Source organism: Pan paniscus, chromosome 7, assembly GCF_029289425.2.
Source record: "Pan paniscus chromosome 7, NHGRI_mPanPan1-v2.0_pri, whole genome shotgun sequence".
Taxonomy (NCBI): Eukaryota; Metazoa; Chordata; class Mammalia; order Primates; family Hominidae; genus Pan; species Pan paniscus.
Genome location: NC_073256.2, coordinates 53,529,484 through 53,543,061, shown reverse-complemented (window position 1 = coordinate 53,543,061; position 13,578 = coordinate 53,529,484).

The following is a 13,578-nucleotide window of genomic DNA, read 5'->3' as shown; positions in this document are numbered from 1 at the left end:
TTTTCACTCCAGCAACCAAGAGTTGGTTATTTGATGCTGATAAGATACTTTTATCTAGGACTTTAAATTTTAAGCAAATGATGCAAACCTTAATGGCTGCGCTACTATCAGTATACCATAATGATGGCACAAGTGTCCTTCAATGGCAGAATACCCAACTTCAGTGGCTGTGTACTATCAAGGCAATGGAAGTGTCCTGATCAGGGTGTACTTGCTAAAGGACTATGATTATACTTTCTACTTTCTAAGATCATGTAGCTGTCTTTTTTTGTTGATTGTCCAGACCAGTACTTACTTAGGCTTGAGAAGTTTCTCTGAACCATTTAGATTCTCCCAGAAAATTTATTTTCTTTCAAATAGTTAAAGTTGATTTCTCCTGTAGCCAAATGCATAATAACTGAATCAAGAAGTTCAGTGCAAAAATATACAAAGAAAATACAATTCAGGCTCAGTTATGCAATGAACAATTGAAGTTGGCTTCATTTTTAATTTTCATAAAATACTGGTTTTTGCTTGCGTGTTTTATTTTGCTTTGGCTTTATACATTGCTTGGGTTAAGGACCTTATTTTAAAATAATTGCTAGTTCCAAACACAAGTGAACATTATCAAATTATGTAAAATATCTCTACAGAATACTGAAGAAGAGTTCAGTTTGTGGCAAATCTTGCTCTTTTTGCCTCAGCCATGTTTTAGTTGCTAAAGTAAAAAAGTTGGGAATCCTGTCTTTGGAACTTGTGATTTTTCTCCCTTCTCTATATAACTTCTTCATCTACTGCTTGTGAACTCTTTTGTAAGTTAATATTTAAGTCACTTGCGTATTTTTCTTTTAACTCATGTAAACTCTTTGGGAGAAACTATAATGTTATATAATTCCTTGTGTTATCACTGTACTAAGAATAAATTATTGAATGAATTAATTAATGGGAATAAAAAGAGAGATAGAAGCCTTATAATACTGACCAAAATAAGAGGCCGAAGGCATCATTTTGCTTCATGAAATCAAAGCATTCCAAGACTTTGTGATGTGCTAAGTCATATATCCGGTGGATGATAGAGGCAGGGGGATTTGTTACAGGACAAAGAGCTCTAAGGAGAGAAGACCAGTCAGAGAGTCAACATGGTAGCAAATGTTTCTCTTGAAAGTTTTTAAACCAAATGTATTGTTTAAAATGTTATTAAAATGGTTATTGACATGTATCAAATTACAAAGAGCAAAACTAAATTTATATTTTCTTTTTTTAATTTCGACTAACTTCTCATGTAGACGCAGAAGTAAATTATCCAAATATTGCGAACCAATGAATATTTTTAAAAAGCACCTATTCATTCATAGATTATCAGTAGAGTCATGTTTAAATAAGAATAGGGTATTTCTCTATGGTTGTCCATATATTTATTTAGGAACATATTTATTTGTTTTATTTTTGAATCTAGGTTTTGGTTACTTGGATACAAATTTATAATTTATGAAAAATCATTAAACTTTTTTATAGTTTGTTCAATGTTGTGTTTTATATTAACAAAATGAATTAAAATATTATATAAAATAAGCTTGTTTTATATTGTTTGACTGTTAGTAAAACAATGAGAATGTAAAATGAGCTTTTTAAATTTTTTTCTTTAGGTAAAAATTAAAATGTGAAACAACTTTATTTTGTTTTAGTACATTTCCACTGAGTGCAATATCTAACAGGATAGCATATAAGCCGTAAGTGTACAGTCCAATTAATTTTTCTGAACTAAACACACCCATGTATGTCTGGATGAAGAGAGAAAATACTTCCAGCACCCCAGAACCTTGAACGGTTCCTTGTTTCCTTATCTATTATTAACTACTATCTTGACTTGCAGCTTCAAAATTGCCTGGTTTTGAACAATATATGTGTAATCATGAATATGTATCAATGTACTATTTTGTATCTGTTTCTGTCGTCAACATTACGTTGGTGGTACTTATCCATCTTGCTGGTAGTCATAATTGTTTCTTTTTGTTGTTGTATAGTATTCCTTTATATCACTATTCCTTATAGTATTCCCTTATACCACAATTTACTTATCTATTCTACTGCAGGTAGGTTATGTGGGCTGTTTCCAAATGGTGCTGCTGAAACATTCTTAGACATGCTGTTTGGTGAATACACACACACACACACACGCACGCACACATACATTTAATAAATATTTGGAATTGCTCAGTCATAAGATCCAAAATTATAAAAATTTTAAAATAACAAAATCCTCAGTTTTTAAAATATATTCCCCATATTTAGGAATGGGGAAGAATTATTAGGCAAATGCAAGATTCAAAATGATCTCCCTAGAGGACATGCTTCCTCAAATGTGTAGCCTAAACCAGTTGGCAAATATCTCCAACAGCTTATTTTAGCATCATCACTTAGCCTTACAGGGATATTTACATTTCTACCTGTGCAAGATTGTCTCTATTTAAATAGGCTCTGAAGTGTCTTCTATGCTCCCGAGGCAAATTAAAAAGGAAATCCAGGAAGAATTGACAGGCTGTTCCCTAGAACTCTGAACAACTCTAATTATGTTACAATACATTTAGATGGTTTAGCACGGAATAGTCTGCCTGCCTTTTGAGAACAGAAGCCCGAGTAGTTTCCACAATGTACTTCTCTTGATGTGCTTAGGGAAGCTTCAACATTACACGTTAATGCAGGAAACAACTGTAGGTTTTTGTACTACTTAATTCATTGCTGTGTTTGACTTGTGTTTTTCACATTCAATAATATAGACAGTTTCATGATGCTGATTCCAAATCTGAGTCTCCAAGGGTTACCATTTAAATCATCATCACCATGAATGCCTTCATTTTTGCAATCGCTCAGCATACAGAGTTAGGTTCTGGTTCATCAGCCACAAGCTGGGCAAAACCCAAGCCCTAGAGAGGCACAAAGGTAAGGCAAGGGGAGCACCCAAGCAGGAGAGTAATTTATTTAGCTTCAACAATTCCGGCTCACAGGAACTTCTCTGAGTGCTGTGACAAGCCTCAGCATTAGCTGCTCCCAGCCTACTTGCAGGGAGTCCACCAGAGTGTCTGTTTCGTGTTAGTGTGTTAACAGCAGGAGCTGAAAAGTTCTCCAGACTGTCTTGTCCCGCTTTTTAAATATAAGCATCCTGTGTGACATATCCTGGAAGGAGAGGAATACAAATAAGGTGGAAATAAATGAGCAGAGCTGTCTCAGACGGTAATGTATTTCCAAAGGTGTCTGTGGGGAGTTGGTGGGGATGGCATAGTTACTGCCTAATTTGCTTGGCTTTCTATAATCATTTCCATTTATCTGCAATCTAGTTAAAAGCTACTAGCTAGTTTATCCATTTCTACATGGGGATCCATTATAAAAAAGCACTTCTTTTTGCAAAGTAAGATCCATTCTTGCCTATTCCCCAGAGTGAACTATCAAAGGATAAATTATTTTCTAGACAGGCACTCCACATCACTGAACAACTCAATCTATGTTCTTTCATCTTCACAGCTCTCTCACTCTGTGCAATTCCTGTGCTGGTTCATTAGCTGTTTCTAGTCAGGGCTCCCCTTTTCTAGCAAGCTCCACAATCCCAGAGTTTAGGCCTCATTCTCGTCATGATTTGCTTTTCTGTTGTACTGTAAACAATCAGTGGAAAAAATGAGTAGAGACTTACCTAATTTTTATTTGCGGATTAAACTGCATTTTGCAACTATTATTTTTGAGGGCTAGAGGAGAATTAATGATGGGCTTTAGGGGCCAATACACAAGGGATATTTAAATGCACATTTATCAAAATTAAATAAAATGAGACTTTTTGTTTCTCAGTCACACTGGCCACATTTCAAGTGCTCAATAACCCCGTGTATCTAGTGATTATCTTATTGGACAATGCAAAGTATAGAACATTTTCATCATCAGAAAGTTCTATTGGATGGTTCTGCTCTACTAGAGAATCAAATCCTTGTGAACAGGAGCATTCTCTTGGACATCCCTGTTGCCTAAGTCAGTCATAGGGTAGGTGCTTTGTAAAAAATAATAATAATAACCCTACTTTAGCAAAGTTCATCTGATTTGTGAATTGTCAGGGGAATCTAACTGATGTCCTGTCAATGCTATATTTCAAGTCATGAGATTTTCTAGTTGAGAAACATTCCTCCTATAGAGGTCCTTGAAAATTACATATAATTGACTCACAAAACAGTATGAAGAAGGAAATAATTTTATGATCTTGTTACTAAGAAATGAGAGGTTAAAACATTTGCAGATACATGTCAATAACTAAATAATACTGCAGGAAAATAAACTAAGAAATGCTATCAGGAAACCCATGATTAATTGCTAGGGGAAGCACAACTTATACAAGAAGTCTAAAGAATAAGAGAGTGGGTGGATGGTTGTTCCATGGAAGGCTTTACAGAGGAACCAAAGCCCTGCCCATCCTTTTGCAGAGGCTGGTGTCATTAACACCTCTGATTGTGGCAAGGCCTATGACAGCGGTCTGGCTGCAACAGCATCAGTATCCCTTTTATCACTCAGCATAATTTCAGAGGTCTGTAGCCTAGTCATAAGTCATTTCCTGCTTTCTGTGTCTTTCCCAGAATCGAATGCTCTGTCAGAAAGACCCTCTTCCTTGAGGGGGAAATTCTGTCTTCTTGAAAAGATGATGGTAACTCTGCACTCCCGTTGGTATGAGTGAACCAGTCTTTACCAGCTTTTGCATTGGACTCTCTGATCATCCCCACCCCAGGAGCCCAGGCATCCCAAGGGTCCCATCCTGCAGACCTCTTGGAGACTGCCCATTCACACATACGATTTAATTACCTCCGGCAAAGGAAGGAGAGAGGATTAAAGGCTGATTAAAGAGCTTACAGAAAATAGATGAGATTAGAAATGAATCCTCTGGAAACCCAAGGCTGCATGAAACAGATCTTGTGGGCCAGGTTGTGTGCTCCTGCAGTCCTTGCTGCTCTTGTGTCACTTACAGGAAGAAGGCACACTGGAAAGTCAAGTCCAAGAAGAGGTGCTTTACATGGAGGTTGCACAAAGGGACAGAGAAAAATACACAATATAAAATATATATCTTTTTTCCAAAAGATAAAACAGAAGTAATTGCTTCCCACCATTTTATGAAGAAGCAAAGAAGAAAGTATTTATGAAACATGATATATGCCACCCATTTTTTTCCAGGTGATATTTTATTAATTAGCATTTATTTACCAATACAGTAAGCAACTACTCTGATAGGCATCCAATCCAAATTTTAATGTTAGAGTTAGCAGAAACTACATAGAAGAGATAGTTTGGTCTCATCCTCATCTGTAACATTTCTGTAAATAGAAGGCAGGTGTGGTAGCTTATATCTGTAATCCCAGCATATTAAGGAGGCTGAGGCAGGAAGATTCCTTGAGCCCAGGAGTCCAAGGCTATAGTGAGCTATGATCTCACCAATGCACTCCAGCCTGGGAGACAGAGCAAGACCCTGCCTCAAAAAAAAAAAAATTTTTTTTTTGGTAAACATTTGAGATGGCTCTATGGGGAAAGTGAGCATGCTAATTCCTGGAAAAGAGAGAAACTTGCCACCAAAGAAATTTCTCTCTTTCCTTGACTTGATCATAACCCCAAAAGGATTAGCTGCCCAGAAACTTTCCCCATCACCTTGAGTTGTCAAAAGTACAAAGAAGCAGAGGGCAAAGGAAGGCAGAACTCCAATCAACTTTGTGAGGTCTCTGGAAGCCTAGTTTTTCCTTCAACATGTTACCATTAAAACCCGATCAGCTTCTGTTACACAGGGCAAGAGCTTGATCAGCTCGTAACCTTATAAACAGTTCTCTGGAGAGATGTGGTGAGGTTATTTGAATATAATTCATCTAGGCAACAAATTGGCTCATCACTCAGCTCACAAATCTTCCTGTGGACCAGGCTGCCAAAACAGGAAGAATGTTCCCTTATGTAGAAATCTTCCTCTAAATGTTGCTAATTTTATGGAAAATCTAGACCCCTTTGAGAGTAAAACAATAATAAAGATAGTAAATATATACATAATTTTCTGAGTACCAGGCATTTTTCATAATTCTCTGTCTTCCAGCAATCCAACAAGTGTTCTAGTTAGAAGGAGTTATGCTCATTGTATATATGAAGGAAATTGAAATTCTTAGGCATAAGTATAGCACACTTTCCAAGTTATACAACTAATAAATTAAGAAAGCTGTGTTCAAATTTAGTTCTTTCCTGTTTGAAAGAGAAGTTTCCTTCTACTAAATCATATGGTTAGCTCATCTACTCTGAAAGCAAAATTGTATTAGGTTGGTGCAAAAGTAATTGCCAATTTTGCTATTAAAAGTAATGGTGCCAGGCGCAGTGGCTCACGCCTGTAATCCCAGCACTTTAGGAGGCCAAGGCGGGTGGATCACTTGAGGTCAGAAGTTCGAGATCAGCCTGGCCAACATAGTGAAACCCTGTCTTTACTAAAAATACAAAAAATTAGCCGGGTGTGGTGGCTGGCACCTGTAATTCCAGCTACTCCAGAAGCTGAGGCAGGAGAATTGCTTGAACCCAGGAGGCAGAGGTTGTAGTGAACCGAGATCGCACCACTGCACTCCAGCCTGGGCAACAAAAGCGAAACTCCATCTCAACAACAACAACAACAAAAAGTAATGGCAACACTGCAATTGCTTTTGCACCAATCAAAAAGATACGAAGTCCAAAAAAAAAAAGCTTTTCTACGGTTATGATGGGATAAAATTGATTTAATGGTTTATTTTCAACCTGAGTTAATTAATCCTCTACTGTGAGTTACTTGTCACAATGTGTCTTAGGGAGAAACTGTCTTAATTTCTGATCTCAAAGAAATAGCAAATTTCCCTCTGCCACAAGTTTCAACTTAGGATTCTTCAGCTATTGTGACATCCCGAAAGCTTGACATGGTAAGCTTGGGAAAAAGGATGTGACTGCCAGCCTATAGAGTAATATAAGACAGTGCTTAGAAGCAACAGCAAAATCAAAAGCCAGGCAGGAAGTCCAGCACTATCTACCTGAGGGGTAACACAGAAGAGAATTCAGTATTAGGCAACACTGAGGGCTTTCTTATAAAAATCATAGGATTGACTATAATACAGTTCTCATATTTCCCTAATTAATTCTTCTTTGATGCTTGGATATAGACAATTGAGAGAGTGTAGTGAAGTGAGTCTGCATTAGGATTTGAATTGGTACAGAAGAATCTAGAAAGCTAGAAGCCTAGTCACAGGGGAGGAAAATTCCTTTCTAGTTGAACACTGACATTACCAACGGCATTTCCTGAGTATAGAGTTAAGAGAAAATAATTGTAAAGAATATAATTAAAAGGAGAAGTAATGATCATTATTATTATTATTTATCAGAACTTTGACAGCATTGATTTATTGTAAGCAAGCATCTTATGGTTTAGAATTCTGAAGCCAGTTTATTCCTTCCTGGTTAACTAAAGTAAAATGTTACTTATCAAGCACTTTGAAGACACTTCTCACTTTGTTCTTTCTGTTTTCTATTCTGAGATTTCTTCTAAAGCCATGTTGATTATCAGCTACTTATCAGTATGGTGTACAAGATGGCATCTGTTCTGATTGGCCTGGTATTAGTAATGATTTTCTGGCACCTTGGTTATAGAGTTTGCCAAATATTTTCAACTGTCTTCCCTGTTGAGTGGGTTATTAACTGTCCCACACAAGTACTCCCTAACTCACTGTTTTAAATTTCAGAATTTGTGTCTCCTTTACTCATAACTTGGTAATCTGAAAGAATAATTTGTCATGATCTTTCTATATACTATGTTTAATTTACATATTTAAATGTATATAGTCTGTAAACATTCTGCTGTATCATCCTTTTATTTATTATTGTAACCATCATTTCCGTAATTTCATTTCCAATACCTTTGATCGCTCTGCTTTCATATTTCCATCCTTTTTTCTCCTTCTCTTCTCTTTGTTTTCCTCCCTGCCTCCCTCTTTCTCACTCTTTCTCTCTCTCATTTTCCTTCCCATTACATTATCTCATATCTAAAAGTTAAAACTGTGTTTAGTTTCTATTTATTTTAGGTTTCTGTGTTTATTCTGTTTACTTACCAACTAATTGTTGTGTGTTGGTTCCTAAGAGTCATTTCTGTAATTTTTTTTCTCTCAACCTTTTTGCAAGTGAGGTTTTATAATTTGGCCACTTTTTGTAGCTAGAGAGTATTTCCTAAGCTTTGGAGAAAACCATTGTTTCCCTTGCAGTTAATAAGGATTCCAATTATGTGGCCTTGGCTTGTGGCATAGTGGAGGACACGGTAAGGGAATTTGTGGCCAGGCAGGCTGTCTTCCCAGAACATGATAAACTGTAATACATTGCCTTTAGAAGCCACGTAGGTAAAGCAAATGTCTGAAGCTGATGGAGTTTTAAAGCAATATAGGTGTTGACTACTATGGAGAACTGGACAGTGTATCATGTTTACATTACTTTGATTTTTTTTTAAAGTTTAAACACTTTTTTTTTTTTTTTTTGCCAAATGAAACAAATCTTCTGCCTTCATAAGGACCAAGACCCCCTTAACTTAAATTAATGAATCCTATTTTGTGTTACGCATGGAGCTTGTCTTCTGGGTATAGGAATTTCTTGTCCCTTTTGGCAAAAACAATTTATGTAGGACATTGCCCTACTTTTCTAGCACTAGCTCCCTCTTTGGATGTCTCCAATGTCAGAATTCCTAATTATTTTGTGAGAAGTAAACTTGACTTGCAGTTTTACCCTGAGGGCAAATACTGGTGCCTGCTGATATGAAAATGCATACTTGACACAATTTTTCCACAGCAGTTATTAATTACTGCCAAGACATGGCAAATTGCATTATTATTTAGCACATACTCACTTCTGCTTTACCTCTATCTGTGGGAGGATTATACTTCCTGCCCCACTAATACTGGGGTTGGCCACATGTCTTACCTTAGCCATTGCAGAATCATGTGCTACATTTACAGAGAGGCCATTTAAATGTACTGTGTCATTTGCTTATCCTCATTTACTCCTGAATTCAAGCTTCAGAACATGCTCCATGTAACTATGGCTTCTGTAGTCTGAATCCTGGAAAATAGAAATGTATAATAGACCTGAATCCCTCCCAAAACCTAGAACAGAGCCACTACAGATCTGTAAGCATGACATAAATGTTTGACATCATGAATCATTGAGATCTAAGGATTGCTTGTTACTGCAGTAGTTAACTAGTACAGAATTTGGTACCAGAAACAGAGTAGTGTCATTATAAAAAACAAAAGCAACTCTTAAAAACATCAACTAAAATATATACTATTGCCTTTAGGGAAGGACAGTGAATTGCAAGAAACTGTTATAGAAAACTAGACAAAGACAATCCATGCTATTGTAAAGGCAAAACAGTTGACTAAACTGTGTCCTGCAATATCTTGGAGGTAGTCAAAATATCTGATAAATTCATGTCCTTGGTTAATGCAGTAGAAAGAGAGAATGTTGGTAGCTGAGTTAATAGCTGTTGGTTATGTTTGAGAAGGTTATATAAGAAAAAGATATTAGTTCAAGGAAAAACAAAACAAGAAATCAGGAATGAAAGAAAAAAGAAATAATCCATAAATGCTGGCAACTTCAGCATTGAAGGATGCATCTGTGTCTCCTTGATAAACAGTCAAAGATAAAATGGAGAGCAGCTTTGAGTGAGGAAACCCTGGTGAGATTGAGATCAAGACTGGAACTTGGGGCAAAGGTACTGAGGCCCTAACGAGGCTACAACCATGACACCTTTTTAAAATCCACCAATTGATTAATCTGACCCCAGATTAGCCTTTTAACTGGTCAGAATGACCCTTATAATAGACGTAACAGGAAAGGGCATGTTTCTACTGAAGTCCAAGAAGCTCAGAGTTAGGAACTCAGAGTTATATCTTGCAACAAATTGTGGATGGAGACATTGGCATATGGAGCTGATGGAATGACATAGATAAAAATAGATCAAACAAAAACAAAAAACACTATATTTTTGACAAGTGCATTTCTAAGCTGGGCTAAAAGGTACTGTTCTCTGAGTTGTAAAATGACCCAGAGGCACCCAAATTTAGACAGGCAGAAAATGGTAAAAGTGCTTCTCAGCCACCCTAAAGGGAATATTTTCGATTGCCCTTTTCAGATGTGTCCAAAGAGAAAGTGAAACAGGAAGAAATTCTCTAAGGTACAGTCAAGAGCCAATGGAACAGGATGGACTGTGGAGTTAGTTACTCCCAGGAAGTAAAACTAGTGTTTAATGAGCTGAGCTCTCTACCATCTCAGGGAGGGTGCCTTGCAGTTCATCCAGCTGGGTTTCAGAATTGTTGTGTCTTCCACACTCACCTTTTCTGGATACGAGTGTTTTCTGTAGTTATCCTGTTTCTGGTCCCACATTGTATGCTGAATGTTTTGAGAGCAGATAACTTGTCATTTTAGGTCAGAGGTCTCTGGATCAAGAGGACATATATCTAGACCAGATAAAGCGATTACTCTGAGGTCCTGGATTTCAAGCAAGTTACCACATTGGAATAAAGCTTTAGGGTTTCTTCATTGAAGAAAGGGTGAATGTAATTTGTATTTTGAATTATGTGGATATTTATGACTAAAAAGAAGGACTGTGGTAGATTTTGTTATTCAAATAATTACACTGTCTGTGGATTGGAGTATATGTCCTGTCACATTGATCTGGGGGCTTGATTATGTGACTTGCTTTGACAAATATATTGTATCCCAGTTCCAAGCCTAGGCAGCGGAGACATACTCACTGTATGTGCTGCAGCCTTTGACCATGAAAACCAAACAACCCTGGTAGGAGATGCTTTTTTAACCTGGATCCTGGGATAAAAACACGTTTGGAGAGGATCTGAACCCAAATCACTTTTGAAGTGAAGCTTCTGTAGCTGATTTTCAGACACAAGAGTAGAAAATTAATGTTCTTTGTTGCAAGCCAACAAGATATTGAGTGTGTTGTTGTCACAGCAAAAGCTAATTAATACACCAGCCTGCTAACCTGTGGCCCATTCTTTGAATTTGATTCCATTGACTGAGTTCTTATTATAAATTTCCGCTAAGAAAACTCACCTTATTTATGTTGGAGAATCTTCCATTCAGTTGCATATGTAAGTTCCTCTGTTCTGTTGGGGTTCATTGAATATAATCTATTTATATCTTTCAGAAATCACTGTTCAGTCTAGGGATAGTCTTCTTTCATTTTTCCGTGTTCACCATAAGTTTATTCATACGTTTTTATTTATTCTGTCTTTTGAATGGAATTTTAAGAGAGAGAACTCACTTACACATATAGTTGGTCACCTTGACTAGGCTCATCTTTTCAATCCCATTGGTTTTAGAAATTTGTATCCATATGGAGACTTGCTAGATAAGGAGGACATCTCTTGTTTGTGGGAAGGTTTTCAGTCCTTGATAGAAAGATATTTCCAATGGGGGAGGGGTGGGTGGTATATAAAATACCTGAGAGAATGCACGTCTTTCAGGCACTGCATCGACCCAGTGCACCTTTTTAATAACCCATAATAGTCCGCTAAAACCAGGCAAGGATTCTCTGATCTAGATACTCAGAATCTGAATGATTTGGTACCACTGATGAAACTCAAAGATTCTAGCCAAACCTAATAGCTATTATTCATTAGTTAAGGCACAGAGGTTCTTCTGTTTTCATTGTGAGCTACTAAAACAATTTGAGATATAGAAGAAGGATCCTTTGGAAATTGATTCTGAATAAATTGAGACAAAAATATAATGCCAGGAGGTGCAGGGGCCAGAGAGGAGTTCTCAAGGGAACCAAAATGGCTTGGAAATCAGAATTGCCTTCTAGCTTGAAACTCCATGCCATTAAGATTCCTATAAATACACTGCTATTTTCAGTAGCTGGTGCTACTGGGATCTTTTACTCCAAGTTTTAGATATTCATATTATTCTGACAGCTTCTTTTCCATTAGAAAACTGGCCACCAAAATTTTTCTGTAGAAAAATTATATGTTATATGGTTTGGAGCTAATAACATCACAAGCTAGAAATGGACTTTCTCCAATTCATCTAGCATCCTCTTTGCAAACACTTCTAGTGCTCCCCCTTTGCCTTCTTCTGTTCCATACTCCTAGCCGAAAAGCACTCTGTAAGTCTGCTTTCAGCTTAGCATGTTGTGGGAAGCATTACTTGACCTCCCTCTAACTTGTGTGTACATAGACACCTACATGATTTTAATTATCATATCATTTTTCCAGAAAACACCTACTGGATGTTATCTGGTTATTAGAAACATTTTTGCCACCAAAACAAAAGAAAGGTAGAAGAACAAGTAAGCCAGATAATTCCTAACCTTTTCGCCTTCTAGAATACCCTCTTTAAAATATCTAAATGGAAGGATAAATATATGTGTGCATTGCTGTGATCATGGCAGTGAAATCAGCTTATGGCAAACCTGCTTCACCTTTGTCATCTGATCCTAACTACGTCCTTTTTCTGGTTTATCTTCACAGCACATCTTGGCTCTTACTGTGCACCACGTCTACTTTTTCATTTTTCCTAAGCATCTCTAAGGCGTGTAAGCTTCACAGGCCTAAAATCTACTAATCATCCTTCCCTATGGGGCACATAGAACTGACAATGATCATACCCTCACCTTAGTGCCAGCATGCTACTATTTCTATCAGCTTCTCTCTCCCTAGAGAACCTTCTCCTTTTCACTTCATCTGCTATCTTTCATGTCTCAAACTCACAGTACTCTCTTATGCAAAGCAACTTAGGTCAGTCTTTCCTTTGATGACTCTTAGCAATCTGAAGAGGTTTTTTACATCTCATAAAGGGGTCTAAACCCTAAGAAGACATATAAAATCTTGAATGATTGCTCCCTATTCATGGACAGTGCAGAAGAAAAGCAATCATTTAGTTTCTCAATTTTCTTTTTCATCCTGAATCTTAGAGTAGGATTGGCAGCACTAGCTTTGGTTGTGCTCCCAGTTGTGGGGCAGTAACCATAGTAACCATTCTCCAAGGTGGTCCCAAGGGATCCTGCCTCTTGGTAGTGACCTATGTTTAAAGCCCCTCCCACATTCTACCAGCTTTGGTCTGTGTGGCCCATAAAACATGGAAAGAGCAATGGTATGTCGCTTCTGGGGTTATAAAAGACATTACCTCAGCTTTTGTTTTGGTTTCTCTCTCTCTGTCTCTCATCGTTTGCCCTGGGGGAAGCAAGTCTACAGAGAGGCCAATATGGAAAGGAGCTGACGCCCTTTCCAACAGCCATGTCGCCGTTTGCGTGAGCTTGGAAGTGAACTGTACAGTCCCAGTCAAGCCTTCAGAGACTGCAGCCCTGGCCAACAGCTTGGCTACAAATGTCATCAGCAGCTCTGAACCAGAATCAGCTAGTTAAGCCACTCCCACTTTCCTGACCATCAAAAATCCTGTGAGATGATAAATGCTTGTTGTTTTAAGCTGGCCCATTTGGGACAATTTGTTATGTAACAGAGAGCCAATATAAGAATAAAGCTATGAAGCTTCTCTGTGTTTACTTTCCCACTTGTAAAATAATATGATATA